Source organism: Lonchura striata, chromosome 3 (assembly GCF_050655825.1).
Source record: "Lonchura striata isolate lonStrDom1 chromosome 3, ASM5065582v1, whole genome shotgun sequence".
Lineage (NCBI taxonomy): Eukaryota > Metazoa > Chordata > Aves > Passeriformes > Estrildidae > Lonchura > Lonchura striata.
Window position 1 is genome coordinate 103,950,732 of NC_140705.1, and position 13,865 is coordinate 103,964,596.

General features: G+C 40.5%; 1 protein-coding gene across 1 annotated transcript in view; it reads right to left on the minus strand.

Annotated features, from left to right (window-relative positions):
- The window catches only part of PTPN14 (protein tyrosine phosphatase non-receptor type 14), a 110,006-nt gene extending 105,053 nt beyond the window's left edge, over positions 1 to 4,953 (minus strand). The window contains exon 1 of the mRNA XM_021547594.3: positions 4,815 to 4,953. The gene's annotated coding sequence lies outside the window, so the exon portion shown is untranslated. The remainder of the gene's footprint in view (positions 1 to 4,814) is intronic.
- Between the last annotated feature and the right edge of the window lie 8,912 nt (positions 4,954 to 13,865).

Consider the following 13,865-nt stretch of genomic DNA (forward strand, 5'->3'; position numbering starts at 1 on the left):
ATCAGAAAACATACTGGAAATCATAACCAAATTGACTAATAGCAGATAGCAGTGCTATCTGCCTTTTAAATGAAGCCTAGCCATCACTTCTGTCCTTCTCTATGCCAGCCCAGGCCATAGCAGAACACATCTCAGCAAGTTAAAACATCAAACTCGAATGTGTTAAAGACTTAAAGTCCAAGACATACTTTCCATGAAACCTGAACATATACAAAAAATTAATCTTTCAATTACCCCTGCATGAATATGTAATTAAAATCAGCATCATTCACAGTACAGTAGAGAAACTAAATTACTATAGTGTTTCTAATCATGAGCCCAATACCCTGCTTCTAAGAGCAGCTTACCCTGTAAGAAAATACATAAAATATCACAAACAGGCACATATAGCATCATCTGTCCTAAGAGAAATTTCTCAATCCCTGTCAGATAGTGCTGATTTATGCCCTAGAGCAGTACAGTTAACATCCCTTCATTGTAGCTGTGACTGTTCTTCCTGTCCCTAGGAACACTTGTCTTGCTCATCCTAACAGGCTTTGGTTTATATGCTCTCCTTTGGTGGTATACACCAGAAACGGTGATTTAGAAGTATTCTACACTTTGTCTTTCAAACTACTCCCTATAACAAGTCATTGTATCAAAGGGTAATTGTCAAGCACTATTTTGCACATATACATCCTACCTCCTCTAACTGACCCCCTTGAAACAGTCCTACATTAATATTTTCTGTTCAACGTAATATGAATATTTTTCAATCACTCTCCTGTGATAGGAGACCACAAACTGATTATTCCAGCTTAATTTGAGCACCAGTTTAATAACTTCCTTTGTCTCATTAGCACAATCTTGCAAAACAACTATGGCATTTTTCTTCAACAACTATGGCCCAACACTAAGCATTAAGAAGGCACACAAGTTCAAATAAAACACTGTTGAAATCTTCCTCTCCACCTTGATAAATATAGTTAATTTACAAACCAGTAACATGAACAAGTAATTTGATTATTCCATCTAACCTGCATATTCTTGAATTTATCAACATCATCTGCTATGCTTCCCTTTCACCCAGCTTTCTTGGATTCCCTTTACCATTTCTCAGTCTTCTTCAATCTTGCCTAATCCAAATACTTTTGCATCATTAGCAAGTTTTGGCACACCATCATTCATCTAATTTATTAGATCACCATCATGCATGTTCACCACCCTCTTTTCAGAGGTGTTTATATATCACATAATGTAATTTTAAGTTTACATTGTTACTGACAAAATTGAAAAGTATTCTTAGTCATAAGACCAGGTAGACTGAGTGAGAATCAGAAAGAAGAGTTGCAGTTTCCAGAAGACGTGCTTGGTGCTGAACAAAGCTCGGTACCTAAACTCTACATGAGCAGAAAATAAGACTGTCACAATGCCTACAGGACATCAGAGGGGTCAGCATTTTCTTCTTCCCAAACCAGGATGCATCCATCATGTCAAATACCCAACATCCACCAGAGAAGTCCTTTGGTCAGAAAACCTTCTTAATGTTAGTTAAATTTACAGTCACTTAGGTATTCACTTGTAGCTGACAATAACATGTTCAATTGCTTATTAGAACAGCCATGATAAGGTAGGAAATACATTTTAGAACAAATATGCACTTCTTTTTACATATATTGTGCTGCACCATAATCTTGTGTCTTTAATTCCTTTTACACTCCTGATTTCTCCTCATTCCTGCCAACAACCCAAAGGAAAGGGGAAGAGTCATGGAGTGCAGTTCCTGCTGCTGGGGCTATCTCCACGTTGGTGAGGATCCCTATTCCTTCAGAGAGTGTGACATGTCTCCTCACCAATAATCTCTTCACCTCCACGTGCACAGCAACCAAAAGACTTTAAGGAGAACAAGGGTACTCCATGGGACAGGCTACACTTGCTCTGGACATGGACTGAATCCAGCACCACCAGAGGAAGCTGCACCAACCCACTCAGTTTTAAGGTCCCCTGCACCAGGCACAGGAGGATAGGAGTTGGACAGTGAAACCAAAATCATATTTTTACCACAAACATGGACTTCAGCTCCAGTCTACCTCCATTCCTTTAGGAACTACTCTTTAATTCTTGTTTTTTAATATATATTTTTAACAATTTCATAGGTGGAGGCAGCAGCTTTCATGAAGTCTCTGAATAGAAAACCAGTAGATTTTAAAAAAGGAACCTGACTTTTTCACATAAAACTTCAGAGAATCTTGTGCACAGTCTTGTACCACACTCCCTCCACACAGGAGGAAAAACTACATGGTCCTGCTTTATTTTCAAAGATCAGGATCTGTTCCAATGGAACTCCACAAAGCATAATAGGCGAAGGTATGCTGTACTTCACAGTGGACTTAGACATAAAAAAAATTTCTATGGCATCTGCTCAGCATAAAAATTAGGCCTTTACTGAAATCTTCTTACAACTGAGCTGGATACACATGCACAAATATACTGCATACTAAGTATTATAGCCCAGTTCCTGCAAGGACTTGTATACACATTTATTATTACATATATAAAATAAATCCCATGGTTTCAAAGGCATTTGAAAGGCAAGGTGATTTGAAACACATGGGTTGGTCTTTGCAGGACTAGGATGCATATGCTGCTGAGCAGCACTGCCTGCTGAAAACTTTGTACCTGTTCTACACAACCAGCACTTTATATGTTTCCCGTTCAGCTGACAGACCCTTGCAACAGAGGATTCACTTCCAGCTAAGGAGATGGAGTTCAAATACACTTTTCATACTGCATATAATGCTAAATGTAAATCCATATTAAAATGAGCTACTTAAGTAACAATCAAACACAGCCTCAATGCGTACGAAGAGAAACTGAACAAAGAGCAGCAGATTGGCTCAGCTCTATAAACATAGAAAAAGGAAGCCATAGAAATATCAGAAATATGCACACAACTCTATTTGTGTGTATATATGTAAAATACTTTCTCCATGATTGGACGAGCCACTGTTGGCCAAAGCAATTTGCTAAGTGCACAAGAGTAGATGCATTTCATAGAAAGTCATTCCATACCTAAGTTACAATAACTGACTCATGGGCTTCTGCTGGACAAGAATGACCAGGAGAAAAGTCAGTCATTAGTACTAACACTGGTTGCTAATTAACCCTCATGAACAACGCTGCACCAAAGCTACTTCTGCTACTATTACAGAAACATTTAAAAGGCATGTGTAAAACTCTAAATATAATGTACATACAAAAGCTCATATTGCTCAGTACAGAGATCAGCCCAGCAGCCCTTGCTCTGGCCTTGGTATGCACCACTGGATTCCTTGAGGATGCATCAAGGCAGACATGCTTTATACAGCTTCTCACACACAAATGCACTGGCAGAACTGATGGCCTACAAGCTCTGCCACACATTTTAGGGACTATCTTTTAGCTGATAGGCTGTGCTTCAGCCCATAAATTTGCAAAGCTCCCAGGTTTTGTATCATGACCCGTGAGATATACACAAGTGCCCTCTGTCTGTAAGCAACTCTGGCACAGCCTTTAAAGATACCAGAAAGAGTTCAAGCAATACCAGTAACAGAATAGGTCTTAAAGCTTATTGGCATTACTATAATGTCAACACACCCTCTATTTTATACCACATAACAACTACTAGATGTCAGCAACAAAACCCCCAGAGGCCAAGACCAAAAGGAGTTTAATCTGTATTTTGTCACTCATATTTGATGGGACATTCTCAGCTGGATAATGAGAACACAGTCCCTGCTGGGACTGCCTCCTCTCACACTTCTCCTCAAAAAGCGCTATCTCCTCTCACAATATGGAAGTTGGCAGGTGGGGACTTGTTGACTTGTGATTTGGGGGGCAGGGGAGCCATTTTATAAGAATATTTTTCCAAACTCTGAAGAACTGCAGCATTTAACAGTGCTTTTGGAATAAGCAAACCCTGTAGCAACTATCTTTAAAGAAAAAAGAACTGGCTTCTGGTAAAAGCATTTCTTCTATGGTTTCAGGCTACATGCCAACTATCCCAGAAAACTTCTTGGGCAACAATATATTGAATCTGAGCCTTTTACCAGTCACTGTTCCCACCTTGTTAAAGTTACAAACAACCAAAGAGTTGCTTATAATGGAAACATATGATCATTTTATGCAAATTAAGAGAGATAAAGCATACTCGATAGGAAAGCTCCAGCACACATCATATCCACATACCACACATACATTATGTAACGCTCGTCCCAAATACACCCCAATAAAGTGAGCTGGTTTGAGATCTTAACAATTCATCGACTTTGCCACATCAGAAAGGAGAGCAGATGTCACTCTTCCCTGCCTAGCTGCGGTCCTTGCTGCAGCACTCGGCAGAGTTACAGACTTGCTGAAGACGGCCAGTTTAGGCTTGACTGTAACTAACAAAGAGCAAGGCAAAGCCCCGGGCGGAGGGGAAGGCAAACACGGGCATGCCGCGATGTAAATAGAGGCAGCCCAGCACGGAGCCCTGCCCGTTCCTCGCTATTTACAATCACCTCTCGACTAGACAAATGCCGCGTTATCTGAGTGTCTAACAGATTAAATTCACGGGCCGGACGGACCGTCCAAGGCTCGCTTATCGCAGGTCACCGACTGGCATGTGTAAGCCAAGCACGGCTGTTTAGGTGGCTCACGGACAGCGGCGCACACCCGGCGGAGCCGTGCTAGCCCGCTGCCGGCACAGCGAGCCCCGCGCAAACGCTGCCGCCCGCACGCTCCGCTGCGAGGCACGGCTCGGGCTGTTCCAAAGTCCCGAACTCGAGCGAACTCGGCGGCGGCTCCTTCCTTACCTGCTGGGCAGCGCGGCGGCTCCGGCTTTGTGCCCCGGCGGGAGGCGGCGGTCCCGGCCCGCGGGCAGCGGCTGCGCTCGGCGCTGCGCGGGGAGAGCGGCTCCCGCCGCCCCGGCCCGGCCAGCGCGGGGAACTTCGGCGGGGCGGCCGGGAGGGCGCTGCGGCCGCCGCTGGCGGCGCGGAGGGCCGGGCGCCCCGAGCTGCTGCTGCCGGCCGCGGGGTGCGGGCAGGAGGGAGGCAGGGCGGGAGGGAGGAGACTGGTGTCCCGCGGGGGCGAGCGGGGCCGGCGGGCGGGCGAGCTGGAGGCGGCGGGGCCGGGGCCGGGCTGGGGCTGGGGCGGCGCGGGGAGTCACGGCCCAGGAATGCCAGGAATGTGGGGCGGCCGCTGCGGCCGCGGGGCCCGGAGACGTCGGGGACGCGACTTGGGATTTCTTTTCTCTTTCTCCTTCCTTCTTTCTTTTTCTTTCTTTCTTTTATTTTTGTTTTTCTTTTTCTTTTCCAACTCTTACCCCCTCCCCAAGGTAGGCGGAGGAGGGTTGAAACCCACCCCGCGGAGGAGGGAAAAGGAGGGAGGAAGAGGAGGGCGCAGGCTGCTGCCAATCCGGGCGGTGCCGGCGGCGGCTCTCCCGAGGAGCGCGGAGCTGCCAGGTGCGGGTCCCGGCCCCTTCCCGCCCTCCCGCCGTGGGGCTCCACGCCCGTGTCGGCCCGGCCCGCCCAGGAGCTCCGGGGGAGCACCCCCAGCCGGACTTTGGGAATGGGCGGGCGGGGAGCTGCGACAGGCTCCGCACGCGTGGGCCTGGAAGCTCCTGAGATCCTCCTTCCAGCCCTCCCGTACGACGGTGCGGTGCCGCCCTGCTTCTCTGCAACCACGTTTCTGCCCTTCCTTAACTCCCTGTCCGTCTCCTGCAACCTTGCGCGACAGCGTCGTTTCTTTCCATTCCTCCCTGTGCTTGCTTCTGCTCTTTCCATCTCAGCCCTTTCTGTCTCCTGCGTACTGTGTGACCCTCACTTGAAGAAGTGTGGTTACCCCTGCTCTTCCAGCTGCACAGAGGGTAAAATACCCTTGATGGGAAAACGCTCATGATGCCGCTGTCATGCCTCTGTGCTTTGCTGGAAAGCAAACAGGAGAAAACCTGAAGTTGGCCTAAAACGTGATGGTTTGTAATTACACTAAATGCCCAGGACTTGCCAGATGTAGGAAAGTCCATCTGATGCCTCGCGTAAATGACAAAAGGAGCGGGGAGCACATCGCGCTGTAGGAATACTGTCAGGAAGGTTCAGGCTGCCAACAGCGTTGAATATATTGCACCAAATCAAGTACGTTTAAGAGCAATGTGAATATTAGAATTTATGTGTAGATGCTGTCGTGCATCTGCCCAAGATGCATTTGCAAAATTATTTTTACCTGAAAAAATATGCTTATTTAAAATTATCCACTTTCCAAAAATAATCTACATTCTAGAAAGTGTGTGCAAACACCTCTGGTAGCAATAGACATCTACAGAAATGTTAAAGGCAGGTGTCCCTTTAAAAGAACTGTGACACTTGGAGGCACTTAAGGACTCTTGCAAACAGGGAAGATTATAAAAAATAGTGATGAATGAGAATTGATACTATTTTGGAGTTGCTGTTACTGTTTGTTTCTTGTACACCTTACTGAAGGAGTAAGTGAGCAGATTCACTGGCGTCAGGATTACTCAGATTGTTAATGGTAAGAGGATCAGGAGCTGAGAGGGAGAAATAGCACAGATTCTTGATTTTGATAGATAAGTAATTTTATTTAAACACTATACATGGAATCACAAGTCTATGCCTTACCTCTGGCATAATAATATTATAATTACATTTTGCAAGCACTCCTTTTCATCTGAGACTCTCAAGCATTTTACAAGCACCACACCTTAATGAAGTAAGTAATTATCCCCATTTTACATATGGCTACACTGAGGCACTAAGAAGTGACACCATTTAAGATTTAAACTTGAATTGTACTTGACCCTGTGTGGATACGAGAGCTTAGTGTAACAATCTGGAAGAAATATCAAGTGTCAGAGTAAGATTATAAAATGGATCATGAAGCCACTGTGCTCTGAACTGATACAGAAAAGGGATTACCTTACCGAGTAGAATGTTGCAAAAGAGGGTAGTATATATCAAAACTAGGATTTTACTTGTTTGTTTGCTGTCCTGTCCTCCCCATGATGGGCCAGGTGCAAGGATGCTGTTCTTAACACAGTAAATACTGACTTTTGCATCTGTGCCTCAAGCTGGTGTTCTGGCTCCCTAAAGCCTTTTAGTCAGATTCCTGGTTTGCAGCTAGTCACTTTCACTTTCTCAGGTCTCTCAGCGTTTGAAATAAACTTATTTAGGGAGTTTAACTGCAAAAGAAACAATGTTGCATGAATCACTGACCCGCTGAAGGATAGAAGATTTCGCGGGGGAGATTTGAAATATTGGTTACCTGCAGGATCAGGTCCCCTAGAAAAAATAAAATTAACTAGAATAAATAAAATCATACTGCTTCTCAGCAAGAGCAAGATCAGCTCAACAAACTCTGCAAAATAAAATGTATTACAAATTTACCCAACCAAGAGAAACTCCCAAAACATAGAATTGTGATGATCATTACTTTTTGGGAGATTACTTAATGCAGTGATTGATATCTGTATTAGAATTTCAGCGATTGTAGCAATAGGTGTTTTAAAACACCAAACTTCCCAGACAGTTTATACCCAGTTCCTGCAGAGGTTTCCACATGCAAATCTGCTGTGTCGGTGCTACTACAGTTTTCTAGGACCATTAAAACCTGCAAGCCTTACGTATATCTTTGTTCCTCAAGACCGGTCAGGAGTACATGAATCTGAGATTAAAACTAACTGGTCTTATCTGCTAGTTGGGGAGTAATTTAATAAAAGACTAAAACTAGCTTAGTTGTTACTTAAACTGTTTCAAGAATTGGAGGTAAAAAATTATTTTTACAAATTACAAAGATCACAAGATACAATTTATTGATTTGGTTCCAGATGCCTGTGCTGGTTCAAATTTGTCCAGCAAACTTTGATGGTTAATCTTGTACCAGTCATTTGTGAGCTGCATTATGTACGGTCTTTCTATGCTGCTAGGGAATTTTACAGCAATTCTTTGTACCTGAAAACACGGCACTTCTAAATTGTATTTAGAGATTTTATTGACTTGTTGTAATGATTTATAGATTCTATCTCAAGAATATTTCCTCTCCTCTGGTATAATTAAATTTTTACACTGGATCTTTGTAAAGTATCACCAGGATTATTGTATTAAGTGCTCTACAAAATAGAATAAATACCTAAATAACATGCAAATAGAAACATCTCAGCAAATGGGAAATAATTCACTGACATAGGACTGTACCTCTATTACCTTAGCTACCAGTTTTTTGGCTGGTGTTGGGCATGTAGCAGCACATCCCTGTGTCTGTTTTCTTGTTTGAAAATTGAGATAATGATAGTGATCTTAAGAAGGTACTTTTTTTTGATTTCCAGATGAAAGCAATGTACAGGAGAGAGGCATTATTTATTTTTTTTTACCAAATTTTGGATTTGGTAGGCCTGAATATTTTCTCAAACCCTCATGAAAATAATATAGTCCAATACTATTCAGCTTAACCAAATGGTTAACTATCAGCAGAAGAAAACTGAATTTATGTCAAAATATAGGAGACATTTATTATGAACAGTGCATGGAATTTTGAAGTGGCTTAGCACCTTGATAGCAAAACCTCTATTAAACATATTTTGAGTGTGTTAAAGAATCTCTTTATAACATGGAAAAATCTCAGTCCTTGTTGGTCAGTGAAACCGTGTCATAACCTGTTTCATACAAAACTGTCTTTAAAATGTGCTTAAGCAACAGCTGGTGGTTTCTCCTGTGAACAGTGGATGATGTTTAATTAGCTTTACAGTCATCTACATTACAATCAAATCAAAGAATGCAGTTGCAACATATTCCTGATTTGTATTGTAAATGTCACCTTAACTGTGTTCCTAAAATCTCTGTCATGTGCTGCAGCTGGCTACACTGACCTGATTGTAATGTAAGCAAAAACTTAGTGCTCTAGCAGAAATTCCCATTCCTAAAATCATATTAGTTTTTTATAAATTGATACTTCAAATGTTTGAAGCTCACCACAAAAAAAAAAAAAAAAAAAAAAAGACAACAAAAAAACCTCTCCAGTATTCAGTGCACTCATTAATTATTCCATTTAATAGTGCTTCTCAAAATCATCTCTTAGAAAAGGAATTTGGATTACACAACCTTGGAAAACAAACCTGTTACCACCAAGCATGAACTAACATGTTATAATACTCTGTGGCTTATCACAACGAAGCCAGCACCCAGTCTTGTAGTCCAGAAAAAGTCTTGGTTGATTATCTGTGCAAATAAACTATGCCGTGTTGAATATTCTAGTTTCCTTAGGGTTGTCTTCTGCCTGAGGACTTGTTTAATACCTGTATCTCTTTTCAGGTCTCCAGTGATAGCGGTAAAACAGAAGTTTTAGTATTTGTGAATAAAGTAATGAACTTTTGATTCCATGGTTGCCAGTACTCCAAAAAGGTTTGGGACAATGAATGTAGCTTACTATGCAACTGTTACTGCTGTCCAATGACAGAATGAATAACATTTTTACAGTTTTCATGGATTACCAATTTGAATATTTTTGAATGTACCATTTAGCATGGTATTAGGTCTTCAAATTTCTGAAAACTCTTGGAAAAAAACCAAACAAACAAAAAATGACAAACAAACAAAAAAAACCCCAAAACCAAAAAATACAACCCAGCCCAAACAAAAAAATTACTAGCTTTTAGCAGAAATTAGTTTTTCAGCTTGCCTTGAAGTCAGTATACACCACTAATTTGTAGATGCTTCAGTGGCTGCTCACTTCTGAAAATCTTCATGAATCTCAGCCTGGGTTTATGTGTCTGACTGTGGGCACCCCATTGAAAGTACTTTGTCGCCACTCAGAGATAAATGGTTTCTTAAGAAAGCAAAGAGCTAATGTCATAATCTAAAATGTGGGTTTGGGACTGTCACAAACCTATGTAATTTGAATTGAACCATTAATATTTATTTATCTCTGTAATATGGGTCTAAGACCATGCTTGGATATGAGAGCACTCCAAAACTCCAGATTTTAAAGTTTTCTGAAATTATTTTCTGACATGTACTGTAAAAGAATAAAACCTCAGCTAGATGTGTCTCAGCTTTTTGGAATCTGTAAATTGTTTCTAAAAAAGCTCTGATTCTTATTCTCACTTTTAGTCAAAACAAACAGGGAACTTGTTCTGAGTTAGAGCAGTTTGGTATGCTGAGAGGTGTATATACAACTGTTATAAATATTATAAAAAATAATATTAAAAATATTATTTTCTATGCTGACTGTCATTTATGTTATAAGATAGATGCTCTGGAAAGACTTGAAATACATAAAAAACCATTTTCCTGGAAAGGGCTAATATAAGAATATTATAGGAAACAGCAATAAAAATGTTGACATTTAGACTTGGAAAAGGTGAGAAGATAAAATGATAACCAAAGTCATTAAGATGTAGAGAGCAGTTGTTTTCTACTTCCATACTTAGTTTGTTGGATCATTTCAGTTAGTGGCTCATAAACTGTGGCTATTTGAAATGGGTTTCTTATTACAATTAGTTGGATGACTGAAACTCACTGCAGAGCTTGCCTATAAAAATGGAAGGAGTAATCTTGGGGTGGTTGAGTGTAGGATAAGGAAGTGTACTTTTGTCTTAAATAATCAGACTTTTCATAGAGAAACACTGGAAGATTTTAGAGACAACATTAAGATAGGTAGAGGCTAATAAGTGATTTTATTACTTTGTCATGAATCGCGTAAGGGATGTTCTTAATTATCTCACTGTCTAATAAACTGACCAGTAAGTGAACACAACACAAAGCAAGTATATAGATTCTCAGATAATTACGTACATAAAACATACATATACATATACATATACATATACATATACATATACATATACATACACGTCTTACAAATATATGTGTATAGTAAATAACAGTGGAATTTCCTCCCAGCGAATTCTTGGTTGTTGGAAGACCAATATTTCAACTTAAATCCTGGGCTACAGGCTGCAGACACACCGTGAACCCAAAGCCCCATGTCTCTGGCCAGGTTAAGTCAGATAACAAGAAGTCAGCAGGGCTGAAATGAGGTAAAGCCTTAACCTTTTAACAGGGATAACGATGAGTGGAAAGGCTGATCTAAGTCTTGCACTGAGCATGAAATTGGAAGCTGAACAGGAGATACCAGCAGATAAGCCATCTGATATGTGAAAGCATTCAGTGTGCTGAACGTGTCATTAGTGTTCTGGTGACTCCTCTCAAGCATGAGGGAAAGGTATTCTTTCCAAGATGATCTAGTGGTGTGCCCAAGCAGGTAGAACACCATGGAGAAGAGTATCCAGTACCTGAGATAATTACCTGGGCTCAAGGTAACCTATAGGGATTCAAATAGAAAACAGTCCCGTGTAAATCCAGATGAGATCCGTTGTACACAATTAATGAGGCAGCAGTTTGTACACAGCTGCCTGTATCCATTTCTAGGGGGAAAAATCCCAAAACCTGACACCCCGCCCCCAATAAAAGCTCCATGTCTGCAGGTTTATTTTGTTTTTTTTTTTTCAGAAAAGTTCATATTGTTTTTGTTTTATAAGCCTCATTTATTTTTAAGTGTGTGGGCACAACCTCAGCTTTGTGAATGATGTGTGCAAATGCAGACACCCACTGTGCAAGTACTTCAGAAGGTAACACCCATTTGTCAACAGACAGTCAAGGTTATATTTTGCCAGAAGGAAAAAGCATGTCAAACACAGTCTTGGTTAGTGGAATTTATTTAAGGGTGAATGAAGCAGAAATCTGGAGTTTCTTTAAATGATACAATACTGTGTATTGTGAGGTGAAATATTACTGACAGAACTGGTGTTTCCAAAGGGTATGCATATGAGATAAATTAAGGCATTTTCTTTATAAACACAATGTATACATATGTATTTATATATAAACTTACATTAATTTGGCCTTTCCTGATGGATTCTGAGTCTGGCAAGGAAGAATATGGAGCAAAAGCTCTATCTGGTTTCTGCTTCTTGTAGTTTCCAAGCAGGGGGAGATTTTCTCATCAGAACTTCTTTTCTTTTCCTTCTGGTTTTGTTCCATCATGTGCTCTGACATAAGCCATAGCAATACAAATTTAACCTTTAGTGGCTTTTGCATTCTACTTACTGTTTTGGCCCCTTATTAGAAATAATAAAGAATTCAGGTAAGAAAACGTAAATGGTGACGTTTGGCATTTGGCAAAAACTGAATGGAATTTCAAGGACAGAGAAAATCTATTTCACAAGACTTGAGGTAGTCTTTTCTCAAAATCATGGGGAACTCAAAATCATGGGGATTGAGAGTCTCTTAGAAAGACTTTAAGAATTCTAGCCAGTAGAGAATAATGAAAATAATTGTGTTAGATGAACTGATGGTTACTATTAACATACTTTATAACTTGTTATTATTTTTTCAGAGTATTTGATCTTATTCTTGTATCTCATAATTCAATCTTACATTTACTAGTATTTGTATTTTTATATTTACTTCTGGTAATTAATGTTTTGACACTTACAAAGGTATTGTGCAGAATAATTTGATGTGGCAAAAGAAAAAGAAAGTTTCTGTACTCTTTATGAGTCTTATCTTTCATGATAATTAGTTAATTCCTGCAATAGTTACATAAAGCTTGTCAAATAAGAAAGAATTAATTTGTAAATCATTAACCCACTACAAACCTGACCATTCTTAGAAATCAGCTTCAAAAGAAGTGTTTTCTCATATTTAAGTTGACAACAGTGGTCATGTTCCTTTCCTTTAGCCTCAGTTATCCAGATATTAATCAGACTGCATCTTAAAAGCTCTGCACACTCCAGCTGATTTTTCATTTTTCATGCCTTGTAAGAACACTGGAGGCTGTCTCTAATCATTCATCCCTCTCTGAAAAATATGCCACCAGTCATGGAAGCTGAAACTGTTTCACTGAAGTTTTCCCTGAAGGATTAATCATGAACTGGTTTAAATGCTAGAGCTCCATGTCCATCAGTAGTCCCACTGTAATATAATCTGTAGAATATGAAAACTCTTCAACTTCTACAATTGATTAAGTAGCATTTGTTACTGTCCAAGGGGAAACACTTACTGAAAGTAGCATATAATTAGTATTTTATTCTTAAAGAACATTTGCTCCTTGTCCACCACACAGAGGATCCCCTTCAGTTCAGACTGGTTCTCAGCTTTCATTAATTATTTTGGAGTACTGTGTGAGGGTTTTGCACTCTTCTAAAGCAGTTCCTGCTGCTCTGCTGTTCTGTGCTGTTCCCCTGGGAATGCCTGCATAATGTTCACCATGGAAATTTCTAGCCTGTCTGGTTGTTTTGGGTTTTTTTAATCGTTATTTGTGAAGAGGTATTTATGATGGATCAGTTCCATCAGTGCAATGGCTTGTTTTGTTCAGGTGGTAGTTTGGAGATTTTTTAACAATGTGCTGGTGAGTTTGTTGTGCCATGTTTATTTATAATCAGAGCTCTCACCAGCTGGCTGGTGAGCTGTTTAATTTCTCACGAAATATTTGTTTAACTTGATTTCCTAAATATGATTAAAAGAACGGTGCTTGAGTAAATATTCTCAGAATGATTATCAGAGGCAGAATGGCAAAATGGCAATCAGATCATAGAGTCACAAGTCATGGGTTCTGATGGAAAGGACAAATCTGAAACTCCCCTCTGAGAGGCTGTGAGGGGTAGGGAGGGGAATACCAGAGGGTTTGAAAAACCAGCCGTGGGTACCCAGAGAAGTTCACAGAAACTTTAGAATCCTTTGGCCTTCAGTGTTGCCATTGCCCATTCTATGCTCTGTGTTAGACCATACGTAGAAGCTATTTGGGGGTTTTTCATTGAGTGTGTATTTCTGGGTAGAAAACGTGTAATATTTTATTAT